At 42.3% G+C, this 13,670-nt stretch overlaps 1 long non-coding RNA gene across 1 annotated transcript in view; it reads left to right on the top strand.

Annotated features, from left to right (window-relative positions):
* Nucleotides 1-61: 61 nt before the first annotated feature.
* LOC117243920 overlaps nucleotides 62-13,670 on the top strand; it is a 26,637-nt gene continuing 13,028 nt past the window's right edge. Inside the window, exons 1-2 of the long non-coding RNA XR_004496009.1 lie at nucleotides 62-495; nucleotides 4,132-4,305. This is a non-coding gene — a long non-coding RNA (uncharacterized LOC117243920). The remainder of the gene's footprint in view (nucleotides 496-4,131; nucleotides 4,306-13,670) is intronic.

The raw sequence follows: 13,670 nt of genomic DNA, 5'->3' as shown, positions 1-13,670 counted from the left end.
GAAATTTTGTCAAGACAAGTGAAAAACACTCCCCTTGGACAGGAGTAATCAATTTCAGCAGTACAAGTCGGGACCAAATAGCTAGGAAGTGTTGAAGAACAGTTTCTGGGGTTTACAGTGGACCATGAACTAAACTCAAGCCTGTGGCAATAGGCTCAAGACTGCTGTGCAATACAGCACATGATTGTGTAAATTTGAGATAAGTGAAGAAGACCAACAAGTAATCATGCAAGTACTTCTTGCATTCTGTACAGCATTTTTAAGGCCTCTGCAGGAGATATATGCCTAGATTGAACAATGTCTTTCAAAAGCAGAATGAATCCAGAATAAACTGAAGTCAGAGGGGCTGTGGAAACTCCAGTGTTAGAAACTTGTAAGTACAATTTAGCTCAATACTAAACCTTCATCAGTAATGTTTATTTCTGTACTCAGGCAGATGATATCCTGGAGTTCATGATACCTTACGACCAACCAACAGGAAGACAACATTCCAAGGTATGCATGGAAGTTCTTGCTTTTAGCTGGTAGAGCACAGTGTCTTTGTAGCTCTGTGTTTCAGCTTTAGCCCAGTGTTATCCAGGTAACTAGCACCACTGTGCCTATGTTAAGGGCGTCACAGAATCCCTTAACTGCAAAAGAAAAAAATCCCAAGTGAGGTTAAAAAGGAAAATGGCGAAAAAAAAATGCCATGTAGAAATCTGAGAGCAGCATCAAGGAACAAGCTTCTTGGGGGTGGGGGAAGCAATGTTATAAATCACTTGGGTGGGATTTTTTAAAATGAAAAGCCTTTAGAGGATAACAATGCTTGTGGTCAAGCTGTTCTCCTTTCTCTATCTCATATGTGATTTGTAGACAATAAGATAGCTGTGCTGCTCTTCTGTGCAAGATGTTGATGACAGGGTTCCTTGAACCTCTGCAAAATACTGCCAGTGAAATTCAAAGAAGCAGCAAAATGGATTAGCCAATGAGATCATGTCCTTGAAGAAGGGTCATGGGAGATCAGGGAGATGCCTACCTGACCATGCATTTCTAAAGAAGACTGACACAAAACCATCAAAATAGTTTCTTAACAACACGCCAGCCAAGCCACTTACTGAGAGGCTTAGCTTTACCCTTCTAATCTTCATAGCAGGAAAGAAAATATAACTGCAATTAATATTATTTGACAAATGGAGAGGAAATCCAGAGAGACTGCTGACAGTAGTGATGCAGGTAGGCAGCAGAGTTGGGATCAGAATTCAGTCTGACCTGTATGGAACTCCCCTGGGGGGCACTGCTTCAGATGCAGGTGGGTTACACCTCCCTTTGCAGCTCTGAATAAAACCACCATGAATATCTGTAAAAAACACATGCTTTTTCAGTTCTTGGGCAACGTTAACCGCCATAATAGACAATAGACAATAAATATCCTTATAATTTTTGCAAATGAGTTAGATTCTTCATTACATACGGAGTTAAAGTGCTGTCAGTCTACTCCTCCCATGCTGCTCAACACAGAGTAGCATTCTGGTAATCTCACACTGAAAAGGAGATATGTTGGTAGCAAATGAGACTGGGTGAACTGACTTGGGGCAAGGAGAAAAGCAGTCAAAGAAGAAAGTAAAATATTGCATAATAAAAGTAGCACTCAAATCTTATCTTCTACATATTTAGCAGTACAAATAACTTCCAAATTATAAAAGAGAGAAAAAAGTCAATGTAGGAAAGAATGTTTTTATCCCTTGTTCATATATATGTGCACAGGAAGAAAGAGATACAACATGTCACCATGTAGTACAAAGTAAATTGCAGTATATTTTTCAGAGGAAAGAGAGATTGGTATTATACCTATACTTGTATGAAAAGACCATGGAGGAATCAACTTTTAACCATTCATCATCTTAACTCTTTATTTTCTTTTGAATGCATACAGTGTAAGCTATGTATGTTGCTTTGTGTACTTTTCACTGGTTGTGTTGGAAGGTAAACTTGCCCTGGAATTATTATCTCACCTGTAAATAGCACAAAGAATACAAAATTTTTTGCACTTTTGAAGCTGCTATGACCAACTTGATGACTTTTTTAAATTTCTGCTTTAGTTGCTTACTTATTTCAAAATATATTTGACTATTTTGCTATCTAAGTTTTGAAGTTCCTTATTTTCCAGCTGAAAATAAAGCAGACTGTGGGCTGAGGTAGGTGGCAGATGGACAAAGATGAAGAACTGCCTCAACAGGCTACACCCACACTTGCTGGGGAATTGGTTTCCTCGAAGCACAGTCCTAATTTAGGTTAGCTGGTAGCAATTTAGTTTTGAAGAAGTCTTATGATACCCAATGTTAAAAGAGAATCAATAAGTGTGTTGCTGCATCTCACACACCTGTAGAACAGCAAAAAACCTTACAATACACAATAGATTAACAAAAACTCAGTGAGAAATCAAGACACTACTTTTCTTTCCTCATCTCTTGTGTTTTAAGCTATGTACATTCAGAGCTAGTGGGAAATCCCACAAAATAATTTTTATTTTTGCATTATAGCTGCATGAAATACTTAATATGGTGGAAAAACCATTTACTCAAGTTTTCCTGGGGTGGGGGGGAAGAAGGTAAAAGTAATCTCTTTTAGAAGAATAAGAAAAGAAGTAAACAGAGTGGGCTTTTGAGTGATGAAAGATGGGGATTCCCAAGGGGTATTGTAATTGGTGCTATCTACAACAGCAGCAATAAATAGAGTTTATTCTTCCATATCATAAACTATTTGACTAGACAGCTGGGAAAGAAACTTTCTTGTGCAGATGTGCCCTGTATCCCAAAATATGCAAAGAAGTGTTCATGGTTCTTGTGGGATTTGAGTGCACAGTTTTCAACACAGGCAGGAAAACAAGGGAGTCAACCGAAGGACCATGAGGCAGAGGCCATAAACGCCACTGCTGAGCAAGGACTGCTTTGGTTTTGTCTGCCACTGAAAGCCCTGAAAGACACCATCCTCACTGGCTCACTCTTTGTCCTTTCCAGGAGAGGCTTCATTCAGTTGGTGTTCAGTTGGAGTGACAGTCTAGCAAAGTGCAATTGCAAATTTAAAAACTGACAAATAAAACATCAGGTCACACATGACAAAATTCTACTGCCACTGGGCTGTTTGCATAAAAGAATGCAGAGTGCTGGGCCTTCAACAACATTAGCCACTACAAACAAACAAAATGCATGACTTCTTTTAGACATTTGTCCTGCAGTAAAGTTGGTACAACCAAATTATGATAATTATTTGCTAATGACAATTTTTGGACTACTAGTAAGATCAGTATTTTAGGGGCTTCTGCCTGTCCAGTCAGAGGGCAGAAGCTACAAGCACTTTTGGTGAGTTGATCATCTCTCTGTACTCAGTGTGGTTGCTGTTTGTAAATAACCATTTATATATTAAGGGAGAGGCACAGAATATCCCAGAAACCTTCTGGGATTTAGAGACTCATCACAACAGTATTCATTTGGCAATCACAGTGAGTTATGGGAGCTGCCCTACACTGCCCTGTACTTCCTAAAGTGAAAGGTGCCTTATCTTTACAAAAAAATAAGACATATTAGCTGATTTTTTTTTTTTTTTAAAAAAGAGCACTGGGTCCTAACAGACAATTTTCAGTTCTGCTCTAGGAAAACCATAGCCTGTGACTGACTGCTCCCGTGCCACTGACTGCATTGGCAGTGCATACAGATTAAGAAATGCACCCATAGATGGCAAATTACAGAACCTTAGATTTTAAATTCTTCAGAACAGAATGCCCTCTTTAGCAGGAGCTATATACAATATATAATAAAAAATTTGAGGCATATTATAAAATAACCTGCTATGCCTTCTTGTTATTATGATCACATTACAGTATTATTAACGATTTATGTTATGCCAAAATTTCCCCAGAAGGCATCTAGGTTGTTGAAGTTCCTAAAAAGTTTTACTTCACCATCCTAATTTGTGGCACAAATAGAGTACATTAAAACCCTGTTAAAAAACAAATCAAAACAAACACAGAAAACACCCCCAAACACTAGCATTCTTAATTTTCTTACTAAACAGTACTTTCTTGGGGAGCTTAATTATTTAACAAGCAGTTTAATTCACCTCATCAACCCACTCTGCTTGGTCTTTCTTCTGCAGCTGGCTGCACAGGGCTGCTGTGCCTGCTCCCAAACTGCCATCTCCACACAGCCTCAGTATCTACAGCATCTGGAACTATGATTTTCCCTACTCAGTGCCAGCCACCAGCCCTGCAAAGCTCCTGCATGGACCCCAGCACATCACTCATCCAAAGCGCTGCCAAGCACTGGACAGGTACAAGTGGGGCTGCTCCTGTCATTCTGGCAGCCACATGATTCTGGGTGGTGGGAGGTAAGAACAGTATGCCTGCATGCTGCTGTGTCAGTTCAGCTCAGAAAACAGGACTTGACCTGTTTTAGTGGCTTCACAGATGTTACTTGTGGGCCTCAATGCACAGCAGCACTCCCTCCTTTCACCTCATCACATATGAGCACACAAACCCTGACTGGAGCCCTCAGCTTCCCAGATGTCCAGGTCTGAGACAACTTCCCAAACATCCATGTTTACATTTAGTCAAGCATTTTGAGCCCTCCACCCCCAAACACAGAGTAAAAGGATGGATTAGACAAAGGATTGCCTTTCAAAGAGATACCTGTGGTTTGAAACAGGGTAGGTATTGAGACTCACAATTAATACCCAGCTGGACTTAAATGTATTTTCTAATCCACTGCACTGTATTCTATTCCTAAGCACATCATAAAAATTATGGAAAGGAAAAAATGCTTGAAACGGCCATTATAGACTGTTAAGCATAGTTTAAGCAACAGTATTATGTCTAAAAGACAATCAGAGTCTTTTAGAAGTCAATCAGACTCAGAGGAAACATTAACAGCACCAGAAAGAAAACTTGCTGCAGTGGAAATACGGCAATACTGCAGCAGTTCAGCCAAACAACCCAATTTGACCGTCAGTCTGCTGGTTATGACCATTTATAGGATGTGGCTGGTTGTAATAACTGGGTTTTTTTACACTATAGGTTAAATCCTAATCACTTTAAATATCAGTAAAGAAATATCATACCTTGAGTAGTTGAAATGAATTGTTACAATATTTAAGATTAATTAGTTATATTTTCAATAATATCCTAAATAAAGTCTTTTATGTTGTTTTTAAATAAAAGCATGTTAAATGACTTTATTTAAAAACAGAACATTTTAATATAAATGACTTTATATTAAAAACAGAATGTGATCAGAACATTTATTCAAGCTTAGTAAAAAACAAGTGGTCTTGATTAAAGTGAGGATTTCAGCAAGTGCTTATTAATCAGAAACTTAATGTCAATTGTTTTAATACATCAAAGATCAGGAAAAATGGAGGTTCACTGATTAGATTATTAGCACCATTCAAACCTTGCCTGTGTTGCTGTTGCAAGATTTGCTTTGGTAGAATAAAAGAATGCTTGACTCCTAATCCAGATATTTTTTCAAGGAACTTTCAGGAAAGGGAGGCTTGTAGCTAGTGGATAGGTTTTATCTGTATTTCTAAAAAGAAGATGAATATACTGTATGACCTGAGGAACACATACTGTAAGCTGCTTCACTTTCCTCAAAGAAACGGAATAAATCTTTTATTTACTGTGGGGGTTATTTCATTAATACCTGTAAACAGAAGAAATCTTCAATAGAAGACTCAAGCACTATTTTTTTCCTCTTCAGAAAAATTTTGGAGCATAATGATATGAAGATAAATTTAAAACAGATAAAAATATATAATTTGGCTTCTGGATCAAGTATATGTTTCTGACATGGTTCCATTCTGATATTGGCCCCAGGTATCTGCTCAAAATTAAAGTAAACTCACTGTACCACTGACAATATAGTCACCTTAACTTTTAGGCTGAGTGTGTGCACAGTGTTTTAAGTTAGTGACACAATGTACACTCCTTTCCAGCTTCTGAATTAAAATTACACGTGTATCACCGTAAAATAGAGGTCATCCCTCTTCTAACCACGACCAGGCCACTGGGGCTGCTGAGTGGCTGCCCATTTGATGTGGTGTGGCCATCTATAACATGTTACATGGGACACTGTACCTCTGGGCTTGTCTCCAAGCTTGTGCCATAATCAGGCAAAGGTTTTTTAAATACTCTGAGGACTGTTTTTTCAGACATGCTTTTCTCTACAATTAATAGGTTCAGAAAGCTCCATCTGTAATGAGCATATTCTCATTATAGTATCGTTTCAAGGTAGCACTGCAAATTTACTTTTCTGATGCAGTGAAAAACTTAAAGTGAAATATCACAGTAACGTTTAGACATTTCTAGTCTTGCCATCAGAAATCCCTGTTGCTAAATAGGAAGAATCACAGAAGGGCTGAGACTGAAAGGGACCTCTGATGACAATCCCATCCAACTTTTCCCCACCTCTATCAAGACAGAATTAGCTAGAGTCAGCTGGCCAGGACCATTTCCAGGTGGCTTTTGAATATCTCCAGGAACTCTACCACCTCTTTGGGCAACCTGTGCCAGCACTCAGTCACCCTCACAGTTAAAATATGTTTTCTGATCTTCAGAGGAAACATTCTGTGTTTCAGTTTTTATGCTTTGCTCTGATTCTCTCACCAGGCACTACTGTAAAGTGTCTCACTTCATCTTAACACTCTTCCTCCAGGTATTTATAAACACATATTGGTAAGTTCAACCATGAGCTTTCTCATCTCCAGGCTAGAGTCTCAGTTCACTCAGCCTTTCCTAAGAGATGCTCTAGTCTGTCATCTTTTTACCTGGACCTTATATGGAGTTTCTCCAATGCACCAATGTCTCATCATTCTTACACTGAGGAGCTCAGACCAACAGTGTGGCCTTACCAGTGCTGAGCAGAGGGGAAGAATCACCTCCTCTGGTTTGCTGAGGATAGCGGCCAGAGGGTCGGAGGAGAGTATCAGAAATCCCTCCATGGCATCCCCAGTCATGGCACAGGCAGCAGACCGCTCTGGGTGATGTTCAGATCAGGAGATGGGTGCCTCTGTCCCCTGCATCAGGGAGGCACATGTTTGCATGTACTCACCATTTCATGCCCATAGTCTTGCATGGTTTAGGGTCAGATGGAGCATATTCTTTGCCTGAAGGCATACCTGACTCCTCATCAGCTTTGAGGGCAAGGAATAGATCTCCCAGTTTTAAGCCCTTAGATGAGGGCAGGAGCATTTCCTTAGTTACAGAAGTCATGAACTTTCATCCTTCCCATTCTCCAGCAGTTGCCTTACCTCAATACCTTAATAGCAGTGGTGTCTGCTTCTCTGCTGAAGTTGTGGTCTAGGTTCTTCACACTACTGAGAAGAACCTTTCCTTTTTTTTTTTTTATTTTCCTTTAAACTACTCATCTATCTCCTTTTTTGGTTTTTCTGCTGCTGCAAAGCTTGCTCACTCCCACCTGTAACTTCTCCATTTGGTTTGCATATCTTCCAAGATAGTACACATCTGGCAGGACAGCAGGCCATCTCTCACGCTTCAGAGACGCTTCTGGTACTCCCCACAGCCCAGGGCTTGGAGGCCTTCATCTACTGTCCAGAGTCTGTCTTAGGCCACTGCCCTGGCAGGAACAGCTGCTCCAACACCTGCCAGGCAGGCTGCCCTGTGACACATTACCACCATAACTGAGACGGTCACAACATTAAAAATCCCACTGAAGCCCCCTCCCTTGTAGTCTGCTGCACAAACTGCTGCCTTGGAGCTGTGCTCCAAGCCAGTGCTCCTGTGTAGTCCTTGCCTGAGCACTGGCTAAACATGCTTCACCTTTCTAAGGATGGGCAACTTCCGCAAAGGCTCCAGGCATGCTGGGTTAAGGGCAGCTGATCACAATCAATAGAAGCTGCCAGAGCTTTCTTGAGCCCACCACGATAGCTCCCCTTCCCTTGTTGCCTGACTAGCAGGTACTCTCTAGTATCTCAATGTTTCCCAGGTGTATCCAATGGTCCTGGACCTCCTCCACAAGCTTGCAAAGAAAAATGTAGAGACTTCTGCCCAAACAGCTGCCTGTGTTGGCTGCACCCAAGTATGCATTTAATGTGTGAATAACCTTCAATTTTATTGTGTCTATACATATATAAATTTCAGGCCCCCTTTGTATTTGAGATGTTAGCAGCCTAAATCACTGATTGGTCTCGATGTGTTTGACTGCTTAGTGTTAGAGCTGTGCATGAACAATTCTGGACAGCATGTCTGAGCTCCAAGATGGCTGAGTATGCAAAAGGTGAAACTCTAGGGAGTTCAGGCAAAGAGGCATCAGAATAGCTGCATGGCATCAGACCAGTGGTCCACCTGAAAGTGTCCCATACTGGATACCTAGGTATATCCCAGTGTCCAGAGGTCTGTATAGCAGAGAGGGACTCCTTTACTCTCTCTGTAACCCTTCTGCCAAACCAGATACAGGCTGAGTCAAGTTAGGATTTACTCATAAAATCAATTTCTTGAACATGTGAATTACTCAGGGTTTACTGACAGCCATTAAACCCAAACGAGTTAAATAACTCAAAGTTAAATAGCTAAAAGAGCTATCCTTAGGGTATTTAATTAAAAATAGGCTCCTGACGAAAGGAAATCCATCAGATTATCTTTCATGAAAGCATTACTGTGAAAGGATATAATTGCTTGGGAAAGACATCTCATAGCATCTTCTTCTACTGTATAAATTTCTCTTCACATTCCAGGTATTCTGCCAAGAAACAAAGTACCATACCTGTATATATGTTTTTTTATTCTGTGTGTAGTGTTTTAAGATTATTTGACAAGAATTTGCAAAAAAACCATTTTTTTACTCCTTTAGTAAAGCAAAAATCGAGATCCTGCCTCTCATGGGAGGCTGTTTTGATCAGGTTATGAGTGAATCATCAGTCCCTTTCTTGAAAACAGGGTTAAAAAAACCCCAACTCTGACTCGTTTTGCATGTCAGAGTTTGTTTGATTTTTATTAAGCTCTCTTAACTAAAATATTAAAAAGCACCATTGAGACGGATCCAAGGCTGGAGCAAGGGAAGAGTGCGAGGAACCTTCCCCTAATGAGGAAGAAGTATCTGAGACAACATGGGAAGAACTGACAGCAGCTTTTTCTTTTTTGGTGCACCTTTTCTGTTCCGTATGTAGGTTTCAATCTTGAAGGGATACAAGTAATTGGAAAGTTCTTAGATTACTGCTCATCTGCAAATTCCCTGATGTCATACTATCACCATGCCTAGCCCTTCCTCCTAAGAGGCTCTCCAGCTGAGACAAGATCCTGAGAGGGCATGAAGGACACGTGAGTGCTGAGACTGACCTCCCCCTCTGTTATTCAAGGCAAGATACTCATCCTGTAGCTAAGAAACACAAATGCCAAGGGATTCAGAAGAAGCTGTGAGCAGGAACACGAGTCACTTATTTCATCTCTTTTGGGGTGGAGCTGGGGGACTAGAGCACAAGTTTTGTAAGGAGCAGCTGAGGGAGCTGGGGATGTTTAGCCTGGAGGAAGGAGGCTCAGAAGGGACCTTATTGCTCTCTACAATTGCCTGAAAGAAGGCTGTAGCCAGGTGGGGATTGGTCTCTTCTCAAAAGTAACAAGTGACAGAATGAGAGGGAACTGCCTTGAGATTCACAGAATGCACAGAATTCAACAGAATGACTAGGTTGGAAGAGACCTTCAAGATCATCGAGTCCAGCCCATGCCCTAACACCAAAACTAGATCATGGCACTGAGTGCCACATCCAGTCTTTTTTTAAACGCATCCAGGGATGGTGACTCCACCACCTCCCCAGGCAGACCATTCCAGTACTTCATCACTCTTTCTGTAAAGAACTTTTTCCTAATATCCAGCCTATATTTCCCTTGGCACAGCTTTAGACTGTGTCCTCTTGTTCTGTCAATTGCTATCTGGTGAAGGAGACCAACCCCCACCTGACTAGAACCACCTTTCAGTGAGTTGTAGAGAGTGGTAAGGTCACTCCTTTTCTCCAGGCTAAACAACCCCAGTTCTCTCAGCTGTTCCTCATAGGACTTGTGTTCCAAGCCCCTCACCAGCCTTGTTACCTCCTCTGGATATGCTCCAGTGTCTCAATGTCCTTCCCAAACTGAGGGCCCAGAACTGGACACAGCACTCCAGGTGTGGCCTCACCAGTGCCCAGTACCAAGAGGAAGAATGACCTCCCTGCTCCTGCTGGCCACACTATTCCTGATCCAGACCAGGGTGGCAGTGGCCTTCTTGGCCACCAGGGCACACTGCTGGCTCATGTTCAGCCGGCTGTCACCAGTACCCCCAGGTCCCTTTCTGCCTGGGCACTGTCCAGACACACCATCCCCAGCCTATAACATTGCAGGGGGTTATTGTGGCCAAAATGCAGGACCTGGCACTTGGACTTATTGTACTTCATCTTGTTGGACTCTGCCCACCCATCCAACCATTCCAGGTTTCTTTGCAAGGCCCTCCTACCTCCCAACAGATCAACACATGCTCCCAGCTTACTGTCATCTGCAAATTTACTAATGAAGGATTCAATTCCCTCATCCATGTCATCAATAAAAATATTGAACAGAGCAGGCCCCAGCACAGACCCCTGAGGAGCACCACTGGTGACTGGCTGCCAGCTGGATGCATCACCATTCACCACCACTCTCTGGGCCTGGCCACCCAGCCAGTTCTTAACCCAGCAAAGAGTGCTCCTGTCCTAGCCATGGGCTGCCAGCTTTTCCAGGAGTGTGCTGTGGGACACAGTGTCAAAGGCCTTGCTGAAGTCCAAATAGACAACATCCACAGCCTTTCCTGCATCCACCAGGTGGGTCACCTGGTCATAAAAGAAGTTCAGGTTGGTCAAACATGACTTACCTCTCCTAAACCCGTACTGGCTGGGTCTGATACCCTGGCCATTCTGTAAGTGCTGTGTGATGACACTCAGTATAAACTGCTCCATTACCTTACCAGGTACTGAGGTCAGGCTGACTGTCTATAATTACCAGAATCCTCCTTCTCACCCGTTTTGTGAATGGGAGTCACATTGGCCAGCTTTCAATCATCTGGAACCTCACCAGTGAGCCAGGACTGCTGGTAGATAATGGCAAGCAGCTTCACAAGCTGATCTGCCATCTCCCTTATCACCCTGGGATGGATCCCATCTGGTCCCATAGATTTATGAATATCCAAACATCTCAGCAGTTCTCTGTCTGCTTCCTGGATAATGGGGGACACCATTCTGCTCCCTGATACCATCTACCAACTCAGGAGGACAGTTGTTCTGAAGGCCAGTTGTTTTCCCACTAAAGACTGAGGCAAAGAAGGCAGTGAGCACTTCCATCTTCTCCTCATCTGCAGTTACTAAGTTTCCGTCCCGCATCTAATAAAGAACAAAGGTTGGTCTTACCCTTCCTTTTACCATTAATATATTTGTAGAAACATCTTTTATTATCCTTTAGAAAAGTCACCATTTTAAGGTCAAACTGAGCTTTGGTCTCCCTAACTGTTTTCCTACATGCTCTAGCAGCCCCCTTAAATACTTCCTGAGAAATCTGACCCTCCTTCCAAAGATGATACATCCTCTTTTTTTCCTAAATTCCTCCAAAACCCCCTTGCCCATCCAGGCTGGAGGTTTACCTCATCAACTTGTCTTTCGGCACACACAGGGACAGTCTGTTCCTGTGCCCTCAAGATGTCTGTTTTGAAGCATGCCCACCTTTCCTGGACTCTTCTTTTTTTTAAGGGCTGCTTCCCAAGGAAGTCTCTGAATAAGTCTCCTAAAAAGGCCAAAGTCTGCCTGTTGCCGCTGAAGATGAATAGATCACACGGACACAGCTCGAGGTGTGGTGAAAGGAAGAGAGAGTTTATTTTTCCTCCCAGGATTTATAGGTTTCTGACCACAGCCAGGGATTTGATGGTCAGGATAAGACTTTCCCACTCTACTGGCCATGAGAGATGTCCATCACAAGACATGTAACAGAAGGAATGTATACCTATCTCTATGTTTACAGTTACTGTCCTGGGAAAGTCTTAGAAAACTATGTCAGCAAGCTCAAAAGCTGAGTTTTCAGGGTGACATCTGCCCTCTGAAAGGCTAATGTAAAAGTCTTATTGGTGTTCCTCCTGATTTCACCAAATATCGAGAACTCTATAATTTCATGATCACTGTGCCCCAAGCAGCCTCCAACCACCACATCTCCCACCAGCCCATCTGTATTTGCAAACAACAGATCTAACATAGTCCCTCTCCTGGTGGGCTCACTCACCAGCTGTGACAAAAAAGCTGTCCTCCACACACTAAGAACTCCCTGAACTGCCTCTTTTCTGCTGTATTAAGTTCCCAGCAGGGCTATGGCAAGTTGAAGTCACCTACAAGAACAAGGGCTGGTGATCCTGAAACATTCTCCAGCTGCTTATAGAATAAGTTGTCCACCTCTTCTTCCTGGTGGAGTGGATGATAACAGACACTCAGGAGGATGTCAGCCTTGCTGGCATTCCCCTTAATTCTTACCCATACGCATTCAACTTCCTCATCACTAGTTTCAATACCCATGGCATCAAAAGCCTCCCTAATATAAAGGGCCACCCCTTCACTTCTTCTCCCTGTCCTGTCTCTTCTGAAGAGCTTGTAGCCATCCAGTACAGTGCTCCAGCTATGTAAGTCATCCCACCACATCTCCATGATGGCAACTACATCATAGTTTTGGTGTAGCATCATGGCCTCCAGGTCTTGCTTATTACCCATGCTGTGTGCATTAGTATACATGCACCTTAGCTGGGCTACTAATTTCACCTCTAACTCAGGCTTTCCACCCTTGGAACTGCTTGGAACACAGCCCAGCTGTATTCCCTTCCCCCTCCAAACCTAGTTTAAAGCCCTCTCAACAAGTTCCACCAGTTCATGAGCTAAAATCCTTCTGCCCTTAACAGAGAGATGGAGCCCATCCAGTTGCAGCAGGCCAGGTGCTGTGAAAGTTGTCCCATGATCAAGATGCACCAGAGGAGGTTTAGAATGGATATTAGGAAAAACATTCATGGAAAGGTGGTCAGGCATTGGAACAGGCTTGCCCAGGGACATGGTGAAATCACCATTCCTAGTTTTCCAAAAATGTGTAAAGATGGTGTCTGGGGACATGGTTTAGTGGTGGGCTTTGCAGTCCTGGGTTAGTGGTTTTACTCAATGATCTTGGAGCTCTCTTCCAACCTAAACAATTCTGTGATTCTATGGAACAATTGCTGTACATACCTGGACTATTAATTAATGTACAGTTAGTTAATATCTCCGAAGCGTGTTTAAACTCTTTGTGATCAAGAATTGTTCAGTTTCTTCTTTATGTATTCTTATTCATATTATTTATGTATTATATATTCTATATGCATTGCAGGTACTGTGTTATTTTTATTTGATGCACAATTCAAGGCAAATTGTCCTCTCTTCATACCAAGTGCCATCAACCAGGCTTCGACTCCTTATGCCATGGTGTACTAGTTTGAAATCAAACCAGTGAGAGATCGCAAGTCAGAATTATAATTTAATAGGAAAATGATAAAAAGAATAAATGCAATAATATCAAAAACACTGACAGAGTCAGAATACAGCCTGGAACCCTGTTAGGGTGATGGTAGTCGTCCAGATGAGGTGGTCTTGTTGAAGCGTGATCCTCTGGAAGAAAGGGGGTCTGG

The sequence above is a fragment of the Parus major genome, chromosome 2 (assembly GCF_001522545.3).
Source record: "Parus major isolate Abel chromosome 2, Parus_major1.1, whole genome shotgun sequence".
Taxonomy (NCBI): domain Eukaryota; kingdom Metazoa; phylum Chordata; class Aves; order Passeriformes; family Paridae; genus Parus; species Parus major.
The sequence above is the reverse complement of the archived record's forward strand: the minus strand, read 5'-3'. Positions and strand labels throughout refer to the sequence as shown.